A 26,910-nucleotide genomic window follows, 5' to 3' on the forward strand; every position below is an offset into this window, starting at 1 on the left:
GGCCCTGCTCTTTGATCTCCTGTCAACGGCCCGACAACGACCGCAGCCGCGGGGGGCGCCAGCCGGCCGGCCTCCTTAGCTTAGGCCCCTCCCACCAGCAGCAGCCGTGCCGAGTGAGCTGCAAGCGAAAGCGGACCGTCGGCACCTGCGGGCAGAGGCAAGGGGCAGCGCTCTCTCGGGAGGGACGGGGACACACACACACCTGCCTGCCTGCCGAAAAAAAGAAAGAAAAGGTGTATATACTAAGTTTTTTGGAGGGAAAACGGCCGGCTGTCGAAAGGGGCCCGCCTGCAAGGACGGGGACACACACACACACACACACACACACACACACACACACACACACACACACACACACAAGCCACGCCTGCCTCCCTGGAAAAAGGAGGAAAAAACTAAGTTTTTTGGAGGGAAAACGCACGGGAGCCGAAAAGGGGGCCGGCCTGCTTGCCGAGAGAGTCGAGGCGCGGGAAAGTGCACGGAGGGAGCACGGGAACGGGGAGGGGGAGAGAGAGAGACACAGAGACACACAGATGGACGAGAGACGAGACCGGAGAGGAAGGAGCTCCGGTCCACCTCGCTTGCTTGCTAGCTACGTCTGTCTTTTCACCGCTGAGAGAAGGTAGTGCACCGTTCCCGGAGGCGCTGCAATACCGGGCCGATGCGTGGAGAGGACGGAGCAAGCTCCTGATCCAGCTCCCTGTTCCAAAAATCCGTTTAATATGTGGTCCCCCGATGGGGGACGTATCAGATATTAAACTGATAAGAACAGATACTACACTTGATCTTAGCCAAAAGGCCGAGAAGCGATGCCCGACGCCGGCCTTGGGCGGGCGCGCGGGCGTCCGGCTGGCGCGCAGCGGCGCAGGCCGACGCCTCTGGAGCCCGGTCCGCACGCGGCTGCCGGCCGCCCGGACTCCGCTCTCCCCCTCTCTTGCCTGCCTGCTTGCTCGCCTGCCTGCCCGCCAGTCCCGGGCGGGGGCCCTGCTCTTTGATCTCCTGTCAACGGCCCGACAACGACCGCAGCCGCGGGGGGCGCCAGCCGGCCGGCCTCCTTAGCTTAGGCCCCTCCCACCAGCAGCAGCCGTGCCGAGTGAGCTGCAAGCGAAAGCGGACCGTCGGCACCTGCGGGCAGAGGCAAGGGGCAGCGCTCTCTCGGGAGGGACGGGGACACACACACACCTGCCTGCCTGCCGAAAAAAAGAAAGAAAAGGTGTATATACTAAGTTTTTTGGAGGGAAAACGGCCGGCTGTCGAAAGGGGCCCGCCTGCAAGGACGGGGACACACACACACACACACACACACACACACACACACACACACACACACACACAGCCACGCCTGCCTCCCTGGAAAAAGGAGGAAAAAACTAAGTTTTTTGGAGGGAAAACGCACGGGAGCCGAAAAGGGGGCCGGCCTGCTTGCCGAGAGAGTCGAGGCGCGGGAAAGTGCACGGAGGGAGCACGGGAACGGGGAGGGGGAGAGAGAGAGACACAGAGACACACAGATGGACGAGAGACGAGACCGGAGAGGAAGGAGCTCCGGTCCACCTCGCTTGCTTGCTAGCTACGTCTGTCTTTTCACCGCTGAGAGAAGGTAGTGCACCGTTCCCGGAGGCGCTGCAATACCGGGCCGATGCGTGGAGAGGACGGAGCAAGCTCCTGATCCAGCTCCCTGTTCCAAAAATCCGTTTAATATGTGGTCCCCCGATGGGGGACGTATCAGATATTAAACTGATAAGAACAGATACTACACTTGATCTTAGCCAAAAGGCCGAGAAGCGATGCCCGACGCCGGCCTTGGGCGGGCGCGCGGGCGTCCGGCTGGCGCGCAGCGGCGCAGGCCGACGCCTCTGGAGCCCGGTCCGCACGCGGCTGCCGGCCGCCCGGACTCCGCTCTCCCCCTCTCTTGCCTGCCTGCTTGCTCGCCTGCCTGCCCGCCAGTCCCGGGCGGGGGCCCTGCTCTTTGATCTCCTGTCAACGGCCCGACAACGACCGCAGCCGCGGGGGGCGCCAGCCGGCCGGCCTCCTTAGCTTAGGCCCCTCCCACCAGCAGCAGCCGTGCCGAGTGAGCTGCAAGCGAAAGCGGACCGTCGGCACCTGCGGGCAGAGGCAAGGGGCAGCGCTCTCTCGGGAGGGACGGGGACACACACACACCTGCCTGCCTGCCGAAAAAAAGAAAGAAAAGGTGTATATACTAAGTTTTTTGGAGGGAAAACGGCCGGCTGTCGAAAGGGGCCCGCCTGCAAGGACGGGGACACACACACACACACACACACACACACACACACACACACACACACACACAAGCCACGCCTGCCTCCCTGGAAAAAGGAGGAAAAAACTAAGTTTTTTGGAGGGAAAACGCACGGGAGCCGAAAAGGGGGCCGGCCTGCTTGCCGAGAGAGTCGAGGCGCGGGAAAGTGCACGGAGGGAGCACGGGAACGGGGAGGGGGAGAGAGAGAGACACAGAGACACACAGATGGACGAGAGACGAGACCGGAGAGGAAGGAGCTCCGGTCCACCTCGCTTGCTTGCTAGCTACGTCTGTCTTTTCACCGCTGAGAGAAGGTAGTGCACCGTTCCCGGAGGCGCTGCAATACCGGGCCGATGCGTGGAGAGGACGGAGCAAGCTCCTGATCCAGCTCCCTGTTCCAAAAATCCGTTTAATATGTGGTCCCCCGATGGGGGACGTATCAGATATTAAACTGATAAGAACAGATTTTTTTTTTTTTTTAACAAAATTTATTTCACACACAGCAAATCAACACACCAACAGTACAACACTATACAGAAACAAAGGTCCACCTATTAGAATTCAAAAAGGCTTTTCCACTTCTCCCTGGCAGCAAAATAGCCATATTTCTGCACATCCCTCAAAACCCTCCCTCGCACCAACCCCTTTACCCTCCCTACTGCCCTCCCCACCGACCACTCGACATTCCTCTTGACTGTGTCTTCACGGGAGTCCCAAACCACCTGTTTAACTAGGCTTACAAGCAGCCAGCCCAGAAATCTTGTTGTCAATGAAACATTAGTGCACACGAACCCCCATCTTATAACATCAAATGACAAAACAAAAAAAGGACACAGTTGTAACAGTACATCTTGACATTCCCCCCATAGTCCCCGAACAAAAACACATTCCCAAAAAGTGTGCCGCACTGTTTCCTCTGCAGAACACCCCTCCCTTGGACAAGTTCTAGTTTTAGACAGCTTATGCCTATAAAGCACCTGCCGCACTGGCAATCTGTCATGGACGATCCTCCAGTTCAGATCCATCAAGCCGTGATCTAACCCCTTAGGCTGAACACGGGTCCACACCTCCGTCCGTATACCCAATACTACCGGAGTAACCTTCCGAGTCTCCATCACCAATGTATACAGTTTCCTATGGTCCTGGCAGACATCCTTGTCCCCAAAATGAAACGTTTCTTTCCTCAACTCTCTCGCTCTCCTATAATGAGCGGGAGCTGACGCTGCATGCGGCCTCGCATTCGACCACCCATACACTGTCCTCATACACTCTTCAAACCACAGACACACAAAACTCTTGCACCGCCCCCCAGCACCTCCACCAAGAACCCTACACAACCCTGAAAAAAACACACAGTCTAGTTTGAGGGAGAAGTTGGGGACCCCCCTCCCACCTTCACTGACCTCCATATACATGATGTCCCTCCTGACGTATTCATATTTCCCTCCCCACATGAACTCAAAGACCATCCGTGTCAACAGTCTCCTAAAGGTCTTTGGCAGTGGATATACATAAGCCAGATACATTAAAGCTGGCAAAACGTCGGCTTTCAAAACAATCACCTTCCCCAAGAAGGACAACCGCCGTGACTTCCACAACCCAAACTTCACCCTCACTCGTGCAAACACCAAGTTCCAATTAAGCAACTCGTTCCCTTTCTTTTGAAAAACTACCCCTAAAATCTTTACCCCATTCTCAGATTCTTGTAGCCCGCCCGGCACCGACCACACTGTACTCCACCCGCCACACCCCATTGCCACCGACTTCTGCACATTAAGCTTGGACCCAGAGGCAGCTGCGAACTGCCCGAACCTGTGCAGCGCTTGCCTCACACCACTCTCAGATGTCAAAAACAGTGTGGCGTCGTCTGCGTACTGCAGGATTTTAAGTACCTCACCTCCGCTCCCTGGTAGCCACAACCCATGCACCGCCGGGTCTGCCCTCAAGCAACATGCCAAAGCCTCTACAAACAGCACATACAACAAGGGGGACAGAGGGCACCCTTGCCTCACCCCAGAAGACTGCAAAAACCACTCCCCCCTATGCCCATTAACCACCACCCTGCTACCTACCTCTGTGTACAAAATCCTTAACCAACGCAAAAAAAAATCCCCAAACCCTAAATGTGCCAAAATCCTAAATAAAAACCCGTGATGAACTCTATCAAAAGCCTTCTCCTGATCCACGTTCACCAGCAACAAAGGGATCCTCTGAGCTTCCACCCATGCGATCACATCTCTGACCAGAACTAGGTTCCAAAAAATCGATCGCCCCGGGACTCCGCAGGTTTGGTCCGAATGTACCAAATCCGGCATCACAGTCCTCAAACGGCTCACGAGGACCTTAGCAACCAGCTTGTAATCCGTGGACAACAAGGTGATTGGTCTCCAGTTCTTTAAGTCCGTCATATCCCCCTTTTTAAACAAAAGCACTATCGAACCATCCCTCATAGTCCTACTCAACTTGCCATCCCTGTAGATCTCATTCAGGACAGCAAGGAGCTCTGGTCCCAGCAGATCCCAAAAGGCGGCATAGAACTCCCTAGGGAGCCCATCCACCCCTGGGACCTTCCCATCCTTGAGAGACTTTAGAGCACTTTCCAATTCCTCTAAAGTGAGGGGCTTCTCCAAGGTCTCCTTCACACTGCTAGACAACCGGTTTCTCAGAAAACTCAAGAAATAATTCCCCAGTCCTTCATCAACCACTTTCTCCTCAAACAGCTTGGAATAAAATTCTGTTGCACACTCCACCATCTCTGTGTTCGTATGCACCACATCACCGTCCCTAGTGCGCAATGCTTTAATCACTGTCCCCCTCTGTCTCACCCTCACCTGCTGAAAGAAGAAGGCAGAACACGTCTCATGCTGGTCAATATAATTCTGGCACCTACGTACCAAAAATCGCCGAGCTTTGTCTTCAAAAAGGGTTCTCAAACGGGCTTTTAAGGCCCTCAATAAACCGTGATCCATGGCTTGCCCTGCATTCTCCCTAGTATACAACATCTCGATCCTCTTCACAGCTTTCTCCACCTCTTTCATATCCTTCCTCCTAACACTTCTACAAAAATCCCCAACAAACACCCTGATCTTTCCTTTAACACATTCCCACCAATCAACCAAAGATGGAAAACAACCTTGCAACCCAACCCATTCCCTGAACCATGCCCGAAACTGCCTCCTGAAATTCTCATCCTGCAAAACTGTCACATCCATCCTCCACACATCTCTTCCGAAGCTCAACGTGCCGAGCTCCAACTCACACAGCACCCCATCGTGATCAGAAAACCACGATGGGCGCAAGACCATGCCCACCACCCGCACCCCCTGGGGCACAAACCAGTAATCTAATCGGCTCCTGACACCCCGCGAGTTCCTCCACGTACATCCCTGCTGGTTAGGGAAAAGACACCTATACGCGTCTTTCAGGCCAAACTCCCTCACTACCCTCCCCCAAAACTGTCCTGTAAAATCCACCTCACGCCCCTTATCCAAACACACATTAAAATCTCCCCCCAACAACACCACACGGTTTGTATAAAGCAGTGGCGTTATGGCTTCAAAACATTCCTTCCTCTCCTTAAGGTTCACTGGGGCATAAACATTGATTAACCGCAAGCACACGCCCATCCACTCCGCATCCACACACAGCACTCGGCCTGGCCACACAGACATTGCATCGCCCACCGCCCACCCCCTCCCATTAAACACCATCCCCACTCCCGACGAACGAACCCCACCCACACTCCATCTGGCTTCCCCCTCCTTCCATTCCTCAGAAAAAAACCCTATATCTCTCCTATCCTTTAAATGAACCTCCTGTAAGAATGCAACCGAAAAAACCACGGACTTCAAAGATATAAAAAACGCCGTCCTTTTCACCTTATCCTGCAACCCTCTCACATTTGCAGTAAAGGCAAAAAAACCCATTGTTGCATTATTAACTAAAATCCGCACTACTCAAAAATTCCTCTATATTAGCCGTGTCGTGTGTTGGACCCTCATAACTGCCTACGCTACTCGGAGAGCTAGCAGACCAGATATGACCTATCTGGCTTCCGCCCCACTCCCCCAACCTATCTTCTGTATTACCCCAACTCTCGCCCCCTACAGCTGGGGCCTCCATAGCAACACCTCCACCCTCACCCGCTTCCTCCCTTCCTATAACTTTCGTTATTGACCTGGGAGGCGAGAGCGACTCCCCTCCAGGCTTGTCCTTCTGTTTCCGCTTCCTTTTTTTCTTTTTCCCCACCACTGTTTCAAAGTCATCTCCCCCGCTTCCCTCTTCTGCCGTACTGTCACCATCACTCATCTCCATATCCTGCAGATCCCCAGAACCCACCCCCCCCCCCACCTCTCCCAAATCTCCCCTGTCCCCAGATTCCCCAGTGCCCTCTACCCTATCGCTCACCAAACCACTACCCCCCGCCCCATCCCCCTTATCTTCAGCTACTTCTCTCTCAACCTCACTCCTCTCTCCCCCCTCCACCGGTAACCCAGCTCCCTTATCTCTATCCTCCCCCACTGTAACCCCTTCCCCACCCCTTCTAAACCCGTCCCCCTCTTCCCTCGCCCTCCCCCTACCCTTTTTCTTTTTCTTGCCCCTCCCTGCGCCCCCTACCTTCCTAACTTCCTCCTCTGTACCACCCAATTCCATATCCCCACCTTCCTGCACTCCCTCCTCCTCCTCCTCGCTCGTCCCTTCGTCTTCCTGGAACCCTGCTAGTCCGGTGCGAAGAGCTATTACCCTCTCCGGCTGCCGTTCAAAACAATCTTTAAACAAATGTCCCGCCTCATTACACAAGGAGCACCTCGGCCTCTCCTCGCAATCCCTCACCTCGTGTCCCTCCTTCCCACACCTCCGACAAATCATCTTAGTGCAATTTGCCACCAAGTGACCCTCCCCCCCACATCTTCTACACAGTTTCGGTTGCCCTGCATAAAACAAATAACCCTGATTGGAACCCAAGAAAAAATTAGCCGGTGGATGCCTGAAACCATCCTTCGACGAATTGTCCGGCTGAAACCGGACTCTATACTGCCACCGACCCGTCCATACCCGCACCCCATCCCTCAACATCCACCCATCGTTCAAGATTTCCACATACCGACTCAGAAAAGCATAAATGTCCGTTTCCAACACAAAAGGGTTGTGCATGTGCACCGTCACCACTCTGTCCTCTTGTGCCCAAAGTCCCACCACTTCAAAGTTCTCCAATTGTCCAGCATCCTTTTTTTCTCTGGCCGCCCGAAACACATTCCAGTACATCGTTGCAGATTCAAAGGTCACATTGAAAAATCGCAGAGAGACATAACTCTGCACGCAAAACACATCCTTCAAATCCACGCTCAAAACTCGCATCAACACATGCCGGGAGAAGTCCTCTCTCCCCGGCATCAGGCCAACATCACCCAACCACCGGAACTGGATGGTGTTCTTCAGTCCAGGCCCTGCTGCAGGCTGACCCCTCCAGTTCCTAGCCTCCATGTCGCCGGCAAAAGAAAGTCACAAAAGCCCCGGGAAATCGCCTGGCTCCCCAGCACAGGGTAACCCCTGAGCTGAGGAGAACCCAGGCCGCGCTGCAAGGTGACGATCGCCTTCACCAGTCCTTGGAGACGCCCGATCCTTCCAAAAGAAAAAAAGGACTCCGACCCTCCTCCTGGCTCGTCTGTATCCCGGACTTCAAAAAAGGTTCCGCCGCGCCTTCTCTCCTCTTCCTCTTCTCCGCCGTCGCCCTTCTCGTCCCCCAGCCAAGTCCTCAAGCCGCGGGCCTGCCACGTACTTTTTGGATCTTGGCCAAAAGGCCGAGAAGCGATGCCCGACGCCGGCCTTGGGCGGGCGCGCGGGCGTCCGGCTGGCGCGCAGCGGCGCAGGCCGACGCCTCTGGAGCCCGGTCCGCACGCGGCTGCCGGCCGCCCGGACTCCGCTCTCCCCCTCTCTTGCCTGCCTGCTTGCTCGCCTGCCTGCCCGCCAGTCCCGGGCGGGGGCCCTGCTCTTTGATCTCCTGTCAACGGCCCGACAACGACCGCAGCCGCGGGGGGCGCCAGCCGGCCGGCCTCCTTAGCTTAGGCCCCTCCCACCAGCAGCAGCCGTGCCGAGTGAGCTGCAAGCGAAAGCGGACCGTCGGCACCTGCGGGCAGAGGCAAGGGGCAGCGCTCTCTCGGGAGGGACGGGGACACACACACACCTGCCTGCCTGCCGAAAAAAAGAAAGAAAAGGTGTATATACTAAGTTTTTTGGAGGGAAAACGGCCGGCTGTCGAAAGGGGCCCGCCTGCAAGGACGGGGACACACACACACACACACACACACACACACACACACACACACACACACACACACACACACACACACACAGCCACGCCTGCCTCCCTGGAAAAAGGAGGAAAAAACTAAGTTTTTTGGAGGGAAAACGCACGGGAGCCGAAAAGGGGGCCGGCCTGCTTGCCGAGAGAGTCGAGGCGCGGGAAAGTGCACGGAGGGAGCACGGGAACGGGGAGGGGGAGAGAGAGAGACACAGAGACACACAGATGGACGAGAGACGAGACCGGAGAGGAAGGAGCTCCGGTCCACCTCGCTTGCTTGCTAGCTACGTCTGTCTTTTCACCGCTGAGAGAAGGTAGTGCACCGTTCCCGGAGGCGCTGCAATACCGGGCCGATGCGTGGAGAGGACGGAGCAAGCTCCTGATCCAGCTCCCTGTTCCAAAAATCCGTTTAATATGTGGTCCCCCGATGGGGGACGTATCAGATATTAAACTGATAAGAACAGATACTACACTTGATCTTAGCCAAAAGGCCGAGAAGCGATGCCCGACGCCGGCCTTGGGCGGGCGCGCGGGCGTCCGGCTGGCGCGCAGCGGCGCAGGCCGACGCCTCTGGAGCCCGGTCCGCACGCGGCTGCCGGCCGCCCGGACTCCGCTCTCCCCCTCTCTTGCCTGCCTGCTTGCTCGCCTGCCTGCCCGCCAGTCCCGGGCGGGGGCCCTGCTCTTTGATCTCCTGTCAACGGCCCGACAACGACCGCAGCCGCGGGGGGCGCCAGCCGGCCGGCCTCCTTAGCTTAGGCCCCTCCCACCAGCAGCAGCCGTGCCGAGTGAGCTGCAAGCGAAAGCGGACCGTCGGCACCTGCGGGCAGAGGCAAGGGGCAGCGCTCTCTCGGGAGGGACGGGGACACACACACACCTGCCTGCCTGCCGAAAAAAAGAAAGAAAAGGTGTATATACTAAGTTTTTTGGAGGGAAAACGGCCGGCTGTCGAAAGGGGCCCGCCTGCAAGGACGGGGACACACACACACACACACACACACACACACACACACACACACACACACACACACAGCCACGCCTGCCTCCCTGGAAAAAGGAGGAAAAAACTAAGTTTTTTGGAGGGAAAACGCACGGGAGCCGAAAAGGGGGCCGGCCTGCTTGCCGAGAGAGTCGAGGCGCGGGAAAGTGCACGGAGGGAGCACGGGAACGGGGAGGGGGAGAGAGAGAGACACAGAGACACACAGATGGACGAGAGACGAGACCGGAGAGGAAGGAGCTCCGGTCCACCTCGCTTGCTTGCTAGCTACGTCTGTCTTTTCACCGCTGAGAGAAGGTAGTGCACCGTTCCCGGAGGCGCTGCAATACCGGGCCGATGCGTGGAGAGGACGGAGCAAGCTCCTGATCCAGCTCCCTGTTCCAAAAATCCGTTTAATATGTGGTCCCCCGATGGGGGACGTATCAGATATTAAACTGATAAGAACAGATACTACACTTGATCTTAGCCAAAAGGCCGAGAAGCGATGCCCGACGCCGGCCTTGGGCGGGCGCGCGGGCGTCCGGCTGGCGCGCAGCGGCGCAGGCCGACGCCTCTGGAGCCCGGTCCGCACGCGGCTGCCGGCCGCCCGGACTCCGCTCTCCCCCTCTCTTGCCTGCCTGCTTGCTCGCCTGCCTGCCCGCCAGTCCCGGGCGGGGGCCCTGCTCTTTGATCTCCTGTCAACGGCCCGACAACGACCGCAGCCGCGGGGGGCGCCAGCCGGCCGGCCTCCTTAGCTTAGGCCCCTCCCACCAGCAGCAGCCGTGCCGAGTGAGCTGCAAGCGAAAGCGGACCGTCGGCACCTGCGGGCAGAGGCAAGGGGCAGCGCTCTCTCGGGAGGGACGGGGACACACACACACCTGCCTGCCTGCCGAAAAAAAGAAAGAAAAGGTGTATATACTAAGTTTTTTGGAGGGAAAACGGCCGGCTGTCGAAAGGGGCCCGCCTGCAAGGACGGGGACACACACACACACACACACACACACACACACACACACACACACACACACACACAAGCCACGCCTGCCTCCCTGGAAAAAGGAGGAAAAAACTAAGTTTTTTGGAGGGAAAACGCACGGGAGCCGAAAAGGGGGCCGGCCTGCTTGCCGAGAGAGTCGAGGCGCGGGAAAGTGCACGGAGGGAGCACGGGAACGGGGAGGGGGAGAGAGAGAGACACAGAGACACACAGATGGACGAGAGACGAGACCGGAGAGGAAGGAGCTCCGGTCCACCTCGCTTGCTTGCTAGCTACGTCTGTCTTTTCACCGCTGAGAGAAGGTAGTGCACCGTTCCCGGAGGCGCTGCAATACCGGGCCGATGCGTGGAGAGGACGGAGCAAGCTCCTGATCCAGCTCCCTGTTCCAAAAATCCGTTTAATATGTGGTCCCCCGATGGGGGACGTATCAGATATTAAACTGATAAGAACAGATACTACACTTGATCTTAGCCAAAAGGCCGAGAAGCGATGCCCGACGCCGGCCTTGGGCGGGCGCGCGGGCGTCCGGCTGGCGCGCAGCGGCGCAGGCCGACGCCTCTGGAGCCCGGTCCGCACGCGGCTGCCGGCCGCCCGGACTCCGCTCTCCCCCTCTCTTGCCTGCCTGCTTGCTCGCCTGCCTGCCCGCCAGTCCCGGGCGGGGGCCCTGCTCTTTGATCTCCTGTCAACGGCCCGACAACGACCGCAGCCGCGGGGGGCGCCAGCCGGCCGGCCTCCTTAGCTTAGGCCCCTCCCACCAGCAGCAGCCGTGCCGAGTGAGCTGCAAGCGAAAGCGGACCGTCGGCACCTGCGGGCAGAGGCAAGGGGCAGCGCTCTCTCGGGAGGGACGGGGACACACACACACCTGCCTGCCTGCCGAAAAAAAGAAAGAAAAGGTGTATATACTAAGTTTTTTGGAGGGAAAACGGCCGGCTGTCGAAAGGGGCCCGCCTGCAAGGACGGGGACACACACACACACACACACACACACACACACACACACACACACACACACAAGCCACGCCTGCCTCCCTGGAAAAAGGAGGAAAAAACTAAGTTTTTTGGAGGGAAAACGCACGGGAGCCGAAAAGGGGGCCGGCCTGCTTGCCGAGAGAGTCGAGGCGCGGGAAAGTGCACGGAGGGAGCACGGGAACGGGGAGGGGGAGAGAGAGAGACACAGAGACACACAGATGGACGAGAGACGAGACCGGAGAGGAAGGAGCTCCGGTCCACCTCGCTTGCTTGCTAGCTACGTCTGTCTTTTCACCGCTGAGAGAAGGTAGTGCACCGTTCCCGGAGGCGCTGCAATACCGGGCCGATGCGTGGAGAGGACGGAGCAAGCTCCTGATCCAGCTCCCTGTTCCAAAAATCCGTTTAATATGTGGTCCCCCGATGGGGGACGTATCAGATATTAAACTGATAAGAACAGATACTACACTTGATCTTAGCCAAAAGGCCGAGAAGCGATGCCCGACGCCGGCCTTGGGCGGGCGCGCGGGCGTCCGGCTGGCGCGCAGCGGCGCAGGCCGACGCCTCTGGAGCCCGGTCCGCACGCGGCTGCCGGCCGCCCGGACTCCGCTCTCCCCCTCTCTTGCCTGCCTGCTTGCTCGCCTGCCTGCCCGCCAGTCCCGGGCGGGGGCCCTGCTCTTTGATCTCCTGTCAACGGCCCGACAACGACCGCAGCCGCGGGGGGCGCCAGCCGGCCGGCCTCCTTAGCTTAGGCCCCTCCCACCAGCAGCAGCCGTGCCGAGTGAGCTGCAAGCGAAAGCGGACCGTCGGCACCTGCGGGCAGAGGCAAGGGGCAGCGCTCTCTCGGGAGGGACGGGGACACACACACACCTGCCTGCCTGCCGAAAAAAAGAAAGAAAAGGTGTATATACTAAGTTTTTTGGAGGGAAAACGGCCGGCTGTCGAAAGGGGCCCGCCTGCAAGGACGGGGACACACACACACACACACACACACACACACACACACACACACACACACAAGCCACGCCTGCCTCCCTGGAAAAAGGAGGAAAAAACTAAGTTTTTTGGAGGGAAAACGCACGGGAGCCGAAAAGGGGGCCGGCCTGCTTGCCGAGAGAGTCGAGGCGCGGGAAAGTGCACGGAGGGAGCACGGGAACGGGGAGGGGGAGAGAGAGAGACACAGAGACACACAGATGGACGAGAGACGAGACCGGAGAGGAAGGAGCTCCGGTCCACCTCGCTTGCTTGCTAGCTACGTCTGTCTTTTCACCGCTGAGAGAAGGTAGTGCACCGTTCCCGGAGGCGCTGCAATACCGGGCCGATGCGTGGAGAGGACGGAGCAAGCTCCTGATCCAGCTCCCTGTTCCAAAAATCCGTTTAATATGTGGTCCCCCGATGGGGGACGTATCAGATATTAAACTGATAAGAACAGATTTTTTTTTTTAACAAAATTTATTTCACACACAGCAAATCAACACACCAACAGTACAACACTATACAGAAACAAAGGTCCACCTATTAGAATTCAAAAAGGCTTTTCCACTTCTCCCTGGCAGCAAAATAGCCATATTTCTGCACATCCCTCAAAACCCTCCCTCGCACCAACCCCTTTACCCTCCCTACTGCCCTCCCCACCGACCACTCGACATTCCTCTTGACTGTGTCTTCACGGGAGTCCCAAACCACCTGTTTAACTAGGCTTACAAGCAGCCAGCCCAGAAATCTTGTTGTCAATGAAACATTAGTGCACACGAACCCCCATCTTATAACATCAAATGACAAAACAAAAAAAGGACACAGTTGTAACAGTACATCTTGACATTCCCCCCATAGTCCCCGAACAAAAACACATTCCCAAAAAGTGTGCCGCACTGTTTCCTCTGCAGAACACCCCTCCCTTGGACAAGTTCTAGTTTTAGACAGCTTATGCCTATAAAGCACCTGCCGCACTGGCAATCTGTCATGGACGATCCTCCAGTTCAGATCCATCAAGCCGTGATCTAACCCCTTAGGCTGAACACGGGTCCACACCTCCGTCCGTATACCCAATACTACCGGAGTAACCTTCCGAGTCTCCATCACCAATGTATACAGTTTCCTATGGTCCTGGCAGACATCCTTGTCCCCAAAATGAAACGTTTCTTTCCTCAACTCTCTCGCTCTCCTATGATGAGCGGGAGCTGACGCTGCATGCGGCCTCGCATTCGACCACCCATACACTGTCCTCATACACTCTTCAAACCACAGACACACAAAACTCTTGCACCGCCCCCCAGCACCTCCACCAAGAACCCTACACAACCCTGAAAAAAACACACAGTCTAGTTTGAGGGAGAAGTTGGGGACCCCCCTCCCACCTTCACTGACCTCCATATACATGATGTCCCTCCTGACGTATTCATATTTCCCTCCCCACATGAACTCAAAGACCATCCGTGTCAACAGTCTCCTAAAGGTCTTTGGCAGTGGATATACATAAGCCAGATACATTAAAGCTGGCAAAACGTCGGCTTTCAAAACAATCACCTTCCCCAAGAAGGACAACCGCCGTGACTTCCACAACCCAAACTTCACCCTCACTCGTGCAAACACCAAGTTCCAATTAAGCAACTCGTTCCCTTTCTTTTGAAAAACTACCCCTAAAATCTTTACCCCATTCTCAGATTCTTGTAGCCCGCCCGGCACCGACCACACTGTACTCCACCCGCCACACCCCATTGCCACCGACTTCTGCACATTAAGCTTGGACCCAGAGGCAGCTGCGAACTGCCCGAACCTGTGCAGCGCTTGCCTCACACCACTCTCAGATGTCAAAAACAGTGTGGCGTCGTCTGCGTACTGCAGGATTTTAAGTACCTCACCTCCGCTCCCTGGTAGCCACAACCCATGCACCGCCGGGTCTGCCCTCAAGCAACATGCCAAAGCCTCTACAAACAGCACATACAACAAGGGGGACAGAGGGCACCCTTGCCTCACCCCAGAAGACTGCAAAAACCACTCCCCCCTATGCCCATTAACCACCACCCTGCTACCTACCTCTGTGTACAAAATCCTTAACCAACGCAAAAAAAAATCCCCAAACCCTAAATGTGCCAAAATCCTAAATAAAAACCCGTGATGAACTCTATCAAAAGCCTTCTCCTGATCCACGTTCACCAGCAACAAAGGGATCCTCTGAGCTTCCACCCATGCGATCACATCTCTGACCAGAACTAGGTTCCAAAAAATCGATCGCCCCGGGACTCCGCAGGTTTGGTCCGAATGTACCAAATCCGGCATCACAGTCCTCAAACGGCTCACGAGGACCTTAGCAACCAGCTTGTAATCCGTGGACAACAAGGTGATTGGTCTCCAGTTCTTTAAGTCCGTCATATCCCCCTTTTTAAACAAAAGCACTATCGAACCATCCCTCATAGTCCTACTCAACTTGCCATCCCTGTAGATCTCATTCAGGACAGCAAGGAGCTCTGGTCCCAGCAGATCCCAAAAGGCGGCATAGAACTCCCTAGGGAGCCCATCCACCCCTGGGACCTTCCCATCCTTGAGAGACTTTAGAGCACTTTCCAATTCCTCTAAAGTGAGGGGCTTCTCCAAGGTCTCCTTCACACTGCTAGACAACCGGTTTCTCAGAAAACTCAAGAAATAATTCCCCAGTCCTTCATCAACCACTTTCTCCTCAAACAGCTTGGAATAAAATTCTGTTGCACACTCCACCATCTCTGTGTTCGTATGCACCACATCACCGTCCCTAGTGCGCAATGCTTTAATCACTGTCCCCCTCTGTCTCACCCTCACCTGCTGAAAGAAGAAGGCAGAACACGTCTCATGCTGGTCAATATAATTCTGGCACCTACGTACCAAAAATCGCCGAGCTTTGTCTTCAAAAAGGGTTCTCAAACGGGCTTTTAAGGCCCTCAATAAACCGTGATCCATGGCTTGCCCTGCATTCTCCCTAGTATACAACATCTCGATCCTCTTCACAGCTTTCTCCACCTCTTTCATATCCTTCCTCCTAACACTTCTACAAAAATCCCCAACAAACACCCTGATCTTTCCTTTAACACATTCCCACCAATCAACCAAAGATGGAAAACAACCTTGCAACCCAACCCATTCCCTGAACCATGCCCGAAACTGCCTCCTGAAATTCTCATCCTGCAAAACTGTCACATCCATCCTCCACACATCTCTTCCGAAGCTCAACGTGCCGAGCTCCAACTCACACAGCACCCCATCGTGATCAGAAAACCACGATGGGCGCAAGACCATGCCCACCACCCGCACCCCCTGGGGCACAAACCAGTAATCTAATCGGCTCCTGACACCCCGCGAGTTCCTCCACGTACATCCCTGCTGGTTAGGGAAAAGACACCTATACGCGTCTTTCAGGCCAAACTCCCTCACTACCCTCCCCCAAAACTGTCCTGTAAAATCCACCTCACGCCCCTTATCCAAACACACATTAAAATCTCCCCCCAACAACACCACACGGTTTGTATAAAGCAGTGGCGTTATGGCTTCAAAACATTCCTTCCTCTCCTTAAGGTTCACTGGGGCATAAACATTGATTAACCGCAAGCACACGCCCATCCACTCCGCATCCACACACAGCACTCGGCCTGGCCACACAGACATTGCATCGCCCACCGCCCACCCCCTCCCATTAAACACCATCCCCACTCCCGACGAACGAACCCCACCCACACTCCATCTGGCTTCCCCCTCCTTCCATTCCTCAGAAAAAAACCCTATATCTCTCCTATCCTTTAAATGAACCTCCTGTAAGAATGCAACCGAAAAAACCACGGACTTCAAAGATATAAAAAACGCCGTCCTTTTCACCTTATCCTGCAACCCTCTCACATTTGCAGTAAAGGCAAAAAAACCCATTGTTGCATTATTAACTAAAATCCGCACTACTCAAAAATTCCTCTATATTAGCCGTGTCGTGTGTTGGACCCTCATAACTGCCTACGCTACTCGGAGAGCTAGCAGACCAGATATGACCTATCTGGCTTCCGCCCCACTCCCCCAACCTATCTTCTGTATTACCCCAACTCTCGCCCCCTACAGCTGGGGCCTCCATAGCAACACCTCCACCCTCACCCGCTTCCTCCCTTCCTATAACTTTCGTTATTGACCTGGGAGGCGAGAGCGACTCCCCTCCAGGCTTGTCCTTCTGTTTCCGCTTCCTTTTTTTCTTTTTCCCCACCACTGTTTCAAAGTCATCTCCCCCGCTTCCCTCTTCTGCCGTACTGTCACCATCACTCATCTCCATATCCTGCAGATCCCCAGAACCCACCCCCCCCCCCACCTCTCCCAAATCTCCCCTGTCCCCAGATTCCCCAGTGCCCTCTACCCTATCGCTCACCAAACCACTACCCCCCGCCCCATCCCCCTTATCTTCAGCTACTTCTCTCTCAACCTCACTCCTCTCTCCCCCCTCCACCGGTAACCCAGCTCCCTTATCTCTATCCTCCCCCACTGTAACCCCTTCCCCACCCCTTCTAAACCCGTCCCCCTCTTCCCTCGCCCTCCCCCTACCCTTTTTCTTTTTCTTGCCCCTCCCTGCGCCCCCTACCTTCCTAACTTCCTCCTCTGTACCACCCAATTCCATATCCCCACCTTCCTGCACTCCCTCCTCCTCCTCCTCGCTCGTCCCTTCGTCTTCCTGGAACCCTGCTAGTCCGGTGCGAAGAGCTATTACCCTCTCCGGCTGCCGTTCAAAACAATCTTTAAACAAATGTCCCGCCTCATTACACAAGGAGCACCTCGGCCTCTCCTCGCAATCCCTCACCTCGTGTCCCTCCTTCCCACACCTCCGACAAATCATCTTAGTGCAATTTGCCACCAAGTGACCCTCCCCCCCACATCTTCTACACAGTTTCGGTTGCCCTGCATAAAACAAATAACCCTGATTGGAACCCAAGAAAAAATTAGCCGGTGGATGCCTGAAACCATCCTTCGACGAATTGTCCGGCTGAAACCGGACTCTATACTGCCACCGACCCGTCCATACCCGCACCCCATCCCTCAACATCCACCCATCGTTCAAGATTTCCACATACCGACTCAGAAAAGCATAAATGTCCGTTTCCAACACAAAAGGGTTGTGCATGTGCACCGTCACCACTCTGTCCTCTTGTGCCCAAAGTCCCACCACTTCAAAGTTCTCCAATTGTCCAGCATCCTTTTTTTCTCTGGCCGCCCGAAACACATTCCAGTACATCGTTGCAGATTCAAAGGTCACATTGAAAAATCGCAGAGAGACATAACTCTGCACGCAAAACACATCCTTCAAATCCACGCTCAAAACTCGCATCAACACATGCCGGGAGAAGTCCTCTCTCCCCGGCATCAGGCCAACATCACCCAACCACCGGAACTGGATGGTGTTCTTCAGTCCAGGCCCTGCTGCAGGCTGACCCCTCCAGTTCCTAGCCTCCATGTCGCCGGCAAAAGAAAGTCACAAAAGCCCCGGGAAATCGCCTGGCTCCCCAGCACAGGGTAACCCCTGAGCTGAGGAGAACCCAGGCCGCGCTGCAAGGTGACGATCGCCTTCACCAGTCCTTGGAGACGCCCGATCCTTCCAAAAGAAAAAAAGGACTCCGACCCTCCTCCTGGCTCGTCTGTATCCCGGACTTCAAAAAAGGTTCCGCCGCGCCTTCTCTCCTCTTCCTCTTCTCCGCCGTCGCCCTTCTCGTCCCCCAGCCAAGTCCTCAAGCCGCGGGCCTGCCACGTACTTTTTGGATCTTGGCCAAAAGGCCGAGAAGCGATGCCCGACGCCGGCCTTGGGCGGGCGCGCGGGCGTCCGGCTGGCGCGCAGCGGCGCAGGCCGACGCCTCTGGAGCCCGGTCCGCACGCGGCTGCCGGCCGCCCGGACTCCGCTCTCCCCCTCTCTTGCCTGCCTGCTTGCTCGCCTGCCTGCCCGCCAGTCCCGGGCGGGGGCCCTGCTCTTTGATCTCCTGTCAACGGCCCGACAACGACCGCAGCCGCGGGGGGCGCCAGCCGGCCGGCCTCCTTAGCTTAGGCCCCTCCCACCAGCAGCAGCCGTGCCGAGTGAGCTGCAAGCGAAAGCGGACCGTCGGCACCTGCGGGCAGAGGCAAGGGGCAGCGCTCTCTCGGGAGGGACGGGGACACACACACACCTGCCTGCCTGCCGAAAAAAAGAAAGAAAAGGTGTATATACTAAGTTTTTTGGAGGGAAAACGGCCGGCTGTCGAAAGGGGCCCGCCTGCAAGGACGGGGACACACACACACACACACACACACACACACACACACACACACACACACACACAAGCCACGCCTGCCTCCCTGGAAAAAGGAGGAAAAAACTAAGTTTTTTGGAGGGAAAACGCACGGGAGCCGAAAAGGGGGCCGGCCTGCTTGCCGAGAGAGTCGAGGCGCGGGAAAGTGCACGGAGGGAGCACGGGAACGGGGAGGGGGAGAGAGAGAGACACAGAGACACACAGATGGACGAGAGACGAGACCGGAGAGGAAGGAGCTCCGGTCCACCTCGCTTGCTTGCTAGCTACGTCTGTCTTTTCACCGCTGAGAGAAGGTAGTGCACCGTTCCCGGAGGCGCTGCAATACCGGGCCGATGCGTGGAGAGGACGGAGCAAGCTCCTGATCCAGCTCCCTGTTCCAAAAATCCGTTTAATATGTGGTCCCCCGATGGGGGACGTATCAGATATTAAACTGATAAGAACAGATACTACACTTGATCTTAGCCAAAAGGCCGAGAAGCGATGCCCGACGCCGGCCTTGGGCGGGCGCGCGGGCGTCCGGCTGGCGCGCAGCGGCGCAGGCCGACGCCTCTGGAGCCCGGTCCGCACGCGGCTGCCGGCCGCCCGGACTCCGCTCTCCCCCTCTCTTGCCTGCCTGCTTGCTCGCCTGCCTGCCCGCCAGTCCCGGGCGGGGGCCCTGCTCTTTGATCTCCTGTCAACGGCCCGACAACGACCGCAGCCGCGGGGGGCGCCAGCCGGCCGGCCTCCTTAGCTTAGGCCCCTCCCACCAGCAGCAGCCGTGCCGAGTGAGCTGCAAGCGAAAGCGGACCGTCGGCACCTGCGGGCAGAGGCAAGGGGCAGCGCTCTCTCGGGAGGGACGGGGACACACACACACCTGCCTGCCTGCCGAAAAAAAGAAAGAAAAGGTGTATATACTAAGTTTTTTGGAGGGAAAACGGCCGGCTGTCGAAAGGGGCCCGCCTGCAAGGACGGGGACACACACACACACACACACACACACACACACACACACACACACACACACACACAGCCACGCCTGCCTCCCTGGAAAAAGGAGGAAAAAACTAAGTTTTTTGGAGGGAAAACGCACGGGAGCCGAAAAGGGGGCCGGCCTGCTTGCCGAGAGAGTCGAGGCGCGGGAAAGTGCACGGAGGGAGCACGGGAACGGGGAGGGGGAGAGAGAGAGACACAGAGACACACAGATGGACGAGAGACGAGACCGGAGAGGAAGGAGCTCCGGTCCACCTCGCTTGCTTGCTAGCTACGTCTGTCTTTTCACCGCTGAGAGAAGGTAGTGCACCGTTCCCGGAGGCGCTGCAATACCGGGCCGATGCGTGGAGAGGACGGAGCAAGCTCCTGATCCAGCTCCCCTGTTCCAAAAATCCGTTTAATATGTGGTCCCCCGATGGGGGACGTATCAGATATTAAACTGATAAGAACAGATACTACACTTGATCTTAGCCAAAAGGCCGAGAAGCGATGCCCGACGCCGGCCTTGGGCGGGCGCGCGGGCGTCCGGCTGGCGCGCAGCGGCGCAGGCCGACGCCTCTGGAGCCCGGTCCGCACGCGGCTGCCGGCCGCCCGGACTCCGCTCTCCCCCTCTCTTGCCTGCCTGCTTGCTCGCCTGCCTGCCCGCCAGTCCCGGGCGGGGGCCCTGCTCTTTGATCTCCTGTCAACGGCCCGACAACGACCGCAGCCGCGGGGGGCGCCAGCCGGCCGGCCTCCTTAGCTTAGGCCCCTCCCACCAGCAGCAGCCGTGCCGAGTGAGCTGCAAGCGAAAGCGGACCGTCGGCACCTGCGGGCAGAGGCAAGGGGCAGCGCTCTCTCGGGAGGGACGGGGACACACACACACCTGCCTGCCTGCCGAAAAAAAGAAAGAAAAGGTGTATATACTAAGTTTTTTGGAGGGAAAACGGCCGGCTGTCGAAAGGGGCCCGCCTGCAAGGACGGGGACACACACACACACACACACACACACACACACACACACACACACACACACACACACAAGCCACGCCTGCCTCCCTGGAAAAAGGAGGAAAAAACTAAGTTTTTTGGAGGGAAAACGCACGGGAGCCGAAAAGGGGGCCGGCCTGCTTGCCGAGAGAGTCGAGGCGCGGGAAAGTGCACGGAGGGAGCACGGGAACGGGGAGGGGGAGAGAGAGAGACACAGAGACACACACAGATGGACGAGAGACGAGACCGGAGAGGAAGGAGCTCCGGTCCACCTCGCTTGCTTGCTAGCTACGTCTGTCTTTTCACCGCTGAGAGAAGGTAGTGCACCGTTCCCGGAGGCGCTGCAATACCGGGCCGATGCGTGGAGAGGACGGAGCAAGCTCCTGATCCAGCTCCCTGTTCCAAAAATCCGTTTAATATGTGGTCCCCCGATGGGGGACGTATCAGATATTAAACTGATAAGAACAGATACTACACTTGATCTTAGCCAAAAGGCCGAGAAGCGATGCCCGACGCCGGCCTTGGGCGGGCGCGCGGGCGTCCGGCTGGCGCGCAGCGGCGCAGGCCGACGCCTCTGGAGCCCGGTCCGCACGCGGCTGCCGGCCGCCCGGACTCCGCTCTCCCCCTCTCTTGCCTGCCTGCTTGCTCGCCTGCCTGCCCGCCAGTCCCGGGCGGGGGCCCTGCTCTTTGATCTCCTGTCAACGGCCCGACAACGACCGCAGCCGCGGGGGGCGCCAGCCGGCCGGCCTCCTTAGCTTAGGCCCCTCCCACCAGCAGCAGCCGTGCCGAGTGAGCTGCAAGCGAAAGCGGACCGTCGGCACCTGCGGGCAGAGGCAAGGGGCAGCGCTCTCTCGGGAGGGACGGGGACACACACACACCTGCCTGCCTGCCGAAAAAAAGAAAGAAAAGGTGTATATACTAAGTTTTTTGGAGGGAAAACGGCCGGCTGTCGAAAGGGGCCCGCCTGCAAGGACGGGGACACACACACACACACACACACACACACACACACACACACACACACACACACAAGCCACGCCTGCCTCCCTGGAAAAAGGAGGAAAAAACTAAGTTTTTTGGAGGGAAAACGCACGGGAGCCGAAAAGGGGGCCGGCCTGCTTGCCGAGAGAGTCGAGGCGCGGGAAAGTGCACGGAGGGAGCACGGGAACGGGGAGGGGGAGAGAGAGAGACACAGAGACACACAGATGGACGAGAGACGAGACCGGAGAGGAAGGAGCTCCGGTCCACCTCGCTTGCTTGCTAGCTACGTCTGTCTTTTCACCGCTGAGAGAAGGTAGTGCACCGTTCCCGGAGGCGCTGCAATACCGGGCCGATGCGTGGAGAGGACGGAGCAAGCTCCTGATCCAGCTCCCTGTTCCAAAAATCCGTTTAATATGTGGTCCCCCGATGGGGGACGTATCAGATATTAAACTGATAAGAACAGATACTACACTTGATCTTAGCCAAAAGGCCGAGAAGCGATGCCCCGCCGGCCTTGGGCGGGCGCGCGGGCGTCCGGCTGGCGCGCAGCGGCGCAGGCCGACGCCTCTGGAGCCCGGTCCGCACGCGGCTGCCGGCCGCCCGGACTCCGCTCTCCCCCTCTCTTGCCTGCCTGCTTGCTCGCCTGCCTGCCCGCCAGTCCCGGGCGGGGGCCCTGCTCTTTGATCTCCTGTCAACGGCCCGACAACGACCGCAGCCGCGGGGGGCGCCAGCCGGCCGGCCTCCTTAGCTTAGGCCCCTCCCACCAGCAGCAGCCGTGCCGAGTGAGCTGCAAGCGAAAGCGGACCGTCGGCACCTGCGGGCAGAGGCAAGGGGCAGCGCTCTCTCGGGAGGGACGGGGACACACACACACCTGCCTGCCTGCCGAAAAAAAGAAAGAAAAGGTGTATATACTAAGTTTTTTGGAGGGAAAACGGCCGGCTGTCGAAAGGGGCCCGCCTGCAAGGACGGGGACCACACACACACACACACACACACACACACACACACACACACACACACAAGCCCCGCCTGCCTCCCTGGAAAAAGGAGGAAAAAACTAAGTTTTTTGGAGGGAAAACGCACGGGAGCCGAAAAGGGGGCCGGCCTGCTTGCCGAGAGAGTCGAGGCGCGGGAAAGTGCACGGAGGGAGCACGGGAACGGGGAGGGGGAGAGAGAGAGACACAGAGACACACAGATGGACGAGAGACGAGACCGGAGAGGAAGGAGCTCCGGTCCACCTCGCTTGCTTGCTAGCTACGTCTGTCTTTTCACCGCTGAGAGAAGGTAGTGCACCGTTCCCGGAGGCGCTGCAATACCGGGCCGATGCGTGGAGAGGACGGAGCAAGCTCCTGATCCAGCTCCCTGTTCCAAAAATCCGTTTAATATGTGGTCCCCCGATGGGGGACGTATCAGATATTAAACTGATAAGAACAGATACTACACTTGATCTTAGCCAAAAGGCCGAGAAGCGATGCCCGACGCCGGCCTTGGGCGGGCGCGCGGGCGTCCGGCTGGCGCGCAGCGGCGCAGGCCGACGCCTCTGGAGCCCGGTCCGCACGCGGCTGCCGGCCGCCCGGACTCCGCTCTCCCCCTCTCTTGCCTGCCTGCTTGCTCGCCTGCCTGCCCGCCAGTCCCGGGCGGGGGCCCTGCTCTTTGATCTCCTGTCAACGGCCCGACAACGACCGCAGCCGCGGGGGGCGCCAGCCGGCCGGCCTCCTTAGCTTAGGCCCCTCCCACCAGCAGCAGCCGTGCCGAGTGAGCTGCAAGCGAAAGCGGACCGTCGGCACCTGCGGGCAGAGGCAAGGGGCAGCGCTCTCTCGGGAGGGACGGGGACACACACACACCTGCCTGCCTGCCGAAAAAAAGAAAGAAAAGGTGTATATACTAAGTTTTTTGGAGGGAAAACGGCCGGCTGTCGAAAGGGGCCCGCCTGCAAGGACGGGGACACACACACACACACACACACACACACACACACACACACACACACACACACAAGCCACGCCTGCCTCCCTGGAAAAAGGAGGAAAAAACTAAGTTTTTTGGAGGGAAAACGCACGGGAGCCGAAAAGGGGGCCGGCCTGCTTGCCGAGAGAGTCGAGGCGCGGGAAAGTGCACGGAGGGAGCACGGGAACGGGGAGGGGGAGAGAGAGAGACACAGAGACACACAGATGGACGAGAGACGAGACCGGAGAGGAAGGAGCTCCGGTCCACCTCGCTTGCTTGCTAGCTACGTCTGTCTTTTCACCGCTGAGAGAAGGTAGTGCACCGTTCCCGGAGGCGCTGCAATACCGGGCCGATGCGTGGAGAGGACGGAGCAAGCTCCTGATCCAGCTCCCTGTTCCAAAAATCCGTTTAATATGTGGTCCCCCGATGGGGGACGTATCAGATATTAAACTGATAAGAACAGATACTACACTTGATCTTAGCCAAAAGGCCGAGAAGCGATGCCCGACGCCGGCCTTGGGCGGGCGCGCGGGCGTCCGGCTGGCGCGCAGCGGCGCAGGCCGACGCCTCTGGAGCCCGGTCCGCACGCGGCTGCCGGCCGCCCGGACTCCGCTCTCCCCCTCTCTTGCCTGCCTGCTTGCTCGCCTGCCTGCCCGCCAGTCCCGGGCGGGGGCCCTGCTCTTTGATCTCCTGTCAACGGCCCGACAACGACCGCAGCCGCGGGGGGCGCCAGCCGGCCGGCCTCCTTAGCTTAGGCCCCTCCCACCAGCAGCAGCCGTGCCGAGTGAGCTGCAAGCGAAAGCGGACCGTCGGCACCTGCGGGCAGAGGCAAGGGGCAGCGCTCTCTCGGGAGGGACGGGGACACACACACACCTGCCTGCCTGCCGAAAAAAAGAAAGAAAAGGTGTATATACTAAGTTTTTTGGAGGGAAAACGGCCGGCTGTCGAAAGGGGCCCGCCTGCAAGGACGGGGACACACACACACACACACACACACACACACACACACACACACACACACACACACAAGCCACGCCTGCCTCCCTGGAAAAAGGAGGAAAGAAAAAACTAAGTTTTTTGGAGGGAAAACGCACGGGAGCCGAAAAGGGGGCCGGCCTGCTTGCCGAGAGAGTCGAGGCGCGGGAAAGTGCACGGAGGGAGCACGGGAACGGGGAGGGGGAGAGAGAGAGACACAGAGACACACAGATGGACGAGAGACGAGACCGGAGAGGAAGGAGCTCCGGTCCACCTCGCTTGCTTGCTAGCTACGTCTGTCTTTTCACCGCTGAGAGAAGGTAGTGCACCGTTCCCGGAGGCGCTGCAATACCGGGCCGATGCGTGGAGAGGACGGAGCAAGCTCCTGATCCAGCTCCCTGTTCCAAAAATCCGTTTAATATGTGGTCCCCCGATGGGGGACGTATCAGATATTAAACTGATAAGAACAGATACTACACTTGATCTTAGCCAAAAGGCCGAGAAGCGATGCCCGACGCCGGCCTTGGGCGGGCGCGCGGGCGTCCGGCTGGCGCGCAGCGGCGCAGGCCGACGCCTCTGGAGCCCGGTCCGCACGCGGCTGCCGGCCGCCCGGACTCCGCTCTCCCCCTCTCTTGCCTGCCTGCTTGCTCGCCTGCCTGCCCGCCAGTCCCGGGCGGGGGCCCTGCTCTTTGATCTCCTGTCAACGGCCCGACAACGACCGCAGCCGCGGGGGGCGCCAGCCGGCCGGCCTCCTTAGCTTAGGCCCCTCCCACCAGCAGCAGCCGTGCCGAGTGAGCTGCAAGCGAAAGCGGACCGTCGGCACCTGCGGGCAGAGGCAAGGGGCAGCGCTCTCTCGGGAGGGACGGGGACACACACACACCTGCCTGCCTGCCGAAAAAAAGAAAGAAAAGGTGTATATACTAAGTTTTTTGGAGGGAAAACGGCCGGCTGTCGAAAGGGGCCCGCCTGCAAGGACGGGGACACACACACACACACACACACACACACACACACACACACACACACACAAGCCACGCCTGCCTCCCTGGAAAAAGGAGGAAAAAACTAAGTTTTTTGGAGGGAAAACGCACGGGAGCCGAAAAGGGGGCCGGCCTGCTTGCCGAGAGAGTCGAGGCGCGGGAAAGTGCACGGAGGGAGCACGGGAACGGGGAGGGGGAGAGAGAGAGACACAGAGACACACAGATGGACGAGAGACGAGACCGGAGAGGAAGGAGCTCCGGTCCACCTCGCTTGCTTGCTAGCTACGTCTGTCTTTTCACCGCTGAGAGAAGGTAGTGCACCGTTCCCGGAGGCGCTGCAATACCGGGCCGATGCGTGGAGAGGACGGAGCAAGCTCCTGATCCAGCTCCCTGTTCCAAAAATCCGTTTAATATGTGGTCCCCCGATGGGGGACGTATCAGATATTAAACTGATAAGAACAGATTTTTTTTTTTTAACAAAATTTATTTCACACACAGCAAATCAACACACCAACAGTACAACACTATACAGAAACAAAGGTCCACCTATTAGAATTCAAAAAGGCTTTTCCACTTCTCCCTGGCAGCAAAATAGCCATATTTCTGCACATCCCTCAAAACCCTCCCTCGCACCAACCCCTTTACCCTCCCTACTGCCCTCCCCACCGACCACTCGACATTCCTCTTGACTGTGTCTTCACGGGAGTCCCAAACCACCTGTTTAACTAGGCTTACAAGCAGCCAGCCCAGAAATCTTGTTGTCAATGAAACATTAGTGCACACGAACCCCCATCTTATAACATCAAATGACAAAACAAAAAGAGGACACAGTTGTAACAGTACATCTTGACATTCCCCCCATAGTCCCCGAACAAAAACACATTCCCAAAAAGTGTGCCGCACTGTTTCCTCTGCAGAACACCCCTCCCTTGGACAAGTTCTAGTTTTAGACAGCTTATGCCTATAAAGCACCTGCCGCACTGGCAATCTGTCATGGACGATCCTCCAGTTCAGATCCATCAAGCCGTGATCTAACCCCTTAGGCTGAACACGGGTCCACACCTCCGTCCGTATACCCAATACTACCGGAGTAACCTTCCGAGTCTCCATCACCAATGTATACAGTTTCCTATGGTCCTGGCAGACATCCTTGTCCCCAAAAGGAAACGTTTCTTTCCTCAACTCTCTCGCTCTCCTATAATGAGCGGGAGCTGACGCTGCATGCGGCCTCGCATTCGACCACCCATACACTGTCCTCATACACTCTTCAAACCACAGACACACAAAACTCTTGCACCGCCCCCCAGCACCTCCACCAAGAACCCTACAC

General features: G+C 57.6%; 13 non-coding genes and 3 pseudogenes across 13 annotated transcripts; all 16 read right to left on the bottom strand.

The window, feature by feature from the left end:
- Window positions 1-620: 620 nt before the first annotated feature.
- LOC148806063 (U2 spliceosomal RNA) lies at window positions 621-811 on the bottom strand. The gene has a single exon (XR_016089809.1). It is a non-coding gene; the product is annotated as a U2 spliceosomal RNA (small nuclear RNA).
- A 784-nt stretch (window positions 812-1,595) lies between these two features.
- Window positions 1,596-1,786, bottom strand: LOC148806064 (U2 spliceosomal RNA). The gene has a single exon (XR_016089810.1). It is a non-coding gene; the product is annotated as a U2 spliceosomal RNA (small nuclear RNA).
- A 783-nt stretch (window positions 1,787-2,569) lies between these two features.
- On the bottom strand, window positions 2,570-2,749 carry LOC148806065 (U2 spliceosomal RNA; annotated as a pseudogene).
- Window positions 2,750-8,870: 6,121 nt separating this feature from the next.
- On the bottom strand, window positions 8,871-9,061 carry LOC148806066 (U2 spliceosomal RNA). The gene has a single exon (XR_016089811.1). It is a non-coding gene; the product is annotated as a U2 spliceosomal RNA (small nuclear RNA).
- Window positions 9,062-9,847: 786 nt separating this feature from the next.
- Window positions 9,848-10,038, bottom strand: LOC148806067 (U2 spliceosomal RNA). The gene has a single exon (XR_016089812.1). It is a non-coding gene; the product is annotated as a U2 spliceosomal RNA (small nuclear RNA).
- Window positions 10,039-10,825: 787 nt separating this feature from the next.
- LOC148806068 (U2 spliceosomal RNA) lies at window positions 10,826-11,016 on the bottom strand. Its single transcript, XR_016089813.1, has one exon. It is a non-coding gene; the product is annotated as a U2 spliceosomal RNA (small nuclear RNA).
- A 783-nt stretch (window positions 11,017-11,799) lies between these two features.
- On the bottom strand, window positions 11,800-11,990 carry LOC148806069 (U2 spliceosomal RNA). Its single transcript, XR_016089814.1, has one exon. It is a non-coding gene; the product is annotated as a U2 spliceosomal RNA (small nuclear RNA).
- A 781-nt stretch (window positions 11,991-12,771) lies between these two features.
- LOC148806070 (U2 spliceosomal RNA) lies at window positions 12,772-12,947 on the bottom strand (annotated as a pseudogene).
- A 6,106-nt stretch (window positions 12,948-19,053) lies between these two features.
- LOC148806071 (U2 spliceosomal RNA) lies at window positions 19,054-19,244 on the bottom strand. The gene has a single exon (XR_016089815.1). It is a non-coding gene; the product is annotated as a U2 spliceosomal RNA (small nuclear RNA).
- A 786-nt stretch (window positions 19,245-20,030) lies between these two features.
- LOC148806072 (U2 spliceosomal RNA) lies at window positions 20,031-20,222 on the bottom strand. Its single transcript, XR_016089783.1, has one exon. It is a non-coding gene; the product is annotated as a U2 spliceosomal RNA (small nuclear RNA).
- Window positions 20,223-21,013: 791 nt separating this feature from the next.
- On the bottom strand, window positions 21,014-21,204 carry LOC148806073 (U2 spliceosomal RNA). Its single transcript, XR_016089816.1, has one exon. It is a non-coding gene; the product is annotated as a U2 spliceosomal RNA (small nuclear RNA).
- Window positions 21,205-21,989: 785 nt separating this feature from the next.
- On the bottom strand, window positions 21,990-22,180 carry LOC148806074 (U2 spliceosomal RNA). The gene has a single exon (XR_016089818.1). It is a non-coding gene; the product is annotated as a U2 spliceosomal RNA (small nuclear RNA).
- Window positions 22,181-22,960: 780 nt separating this feature from the next.
- On the bottom strand, window positions 22,961-23,151 carry LOC148806075 (U2 spliceosomal RNA). Its single transcript, XR_016089819.1, has one exon. It is a non-coding gene; the product is annotated as a U2 spliceosomal RNA (small nuclear RNA).
- Window positions 23,152-23,936: 785 nt separating this feature from the next.
- Window positions 23,937-24,127, bottom strand: LOC148806076 (U2 spliceosomal RNA). Its single transcript, XR_016089820.1, has one exon. It is a non-coding gene; the product is annotated as a U2 spliceosomal RNA (small nuclear RNA).
- A 791-nt stretch (window positions 24,128-24,918) lies between these two features.
- LOC148806077 (U2 spliceosomal RNA) lies at window positions 24,919-25,109 on the bottom strand. The gene has a single exon (XR_016089821.1). It is a non-coding gene; the product is annotated as a U2 spliceosomal RNA (small nuclear RNA).
- A 781-nt stretch (window positions 25,110-25,890) lies between these two features.
- On the bottom strand, window positions 25,891-26,067 carry LOC148806078 (U2 spliceosomal RNA; annotated as a pseudogene).
- Between the last annotated feature and the right edge of the window lie 843 nt (window positions 26,068-26,910).

This window comes from Atractosteus spatula, unplaced genomic scaffold, assembly GCF_055471065.1.
Source record: "Atractosteus spatula isolate fAtrSpa1 unplaced genomic scaffold, fAtrSpa1.hap1 Scaffold_58, whole genome shotgun sequence".
NCBI lineage: Eukaryota > Metazoa > Chordata > Actinopteri > Semionotiformes > Lepisosteidae > Atractosteus > Atractosteus spatula.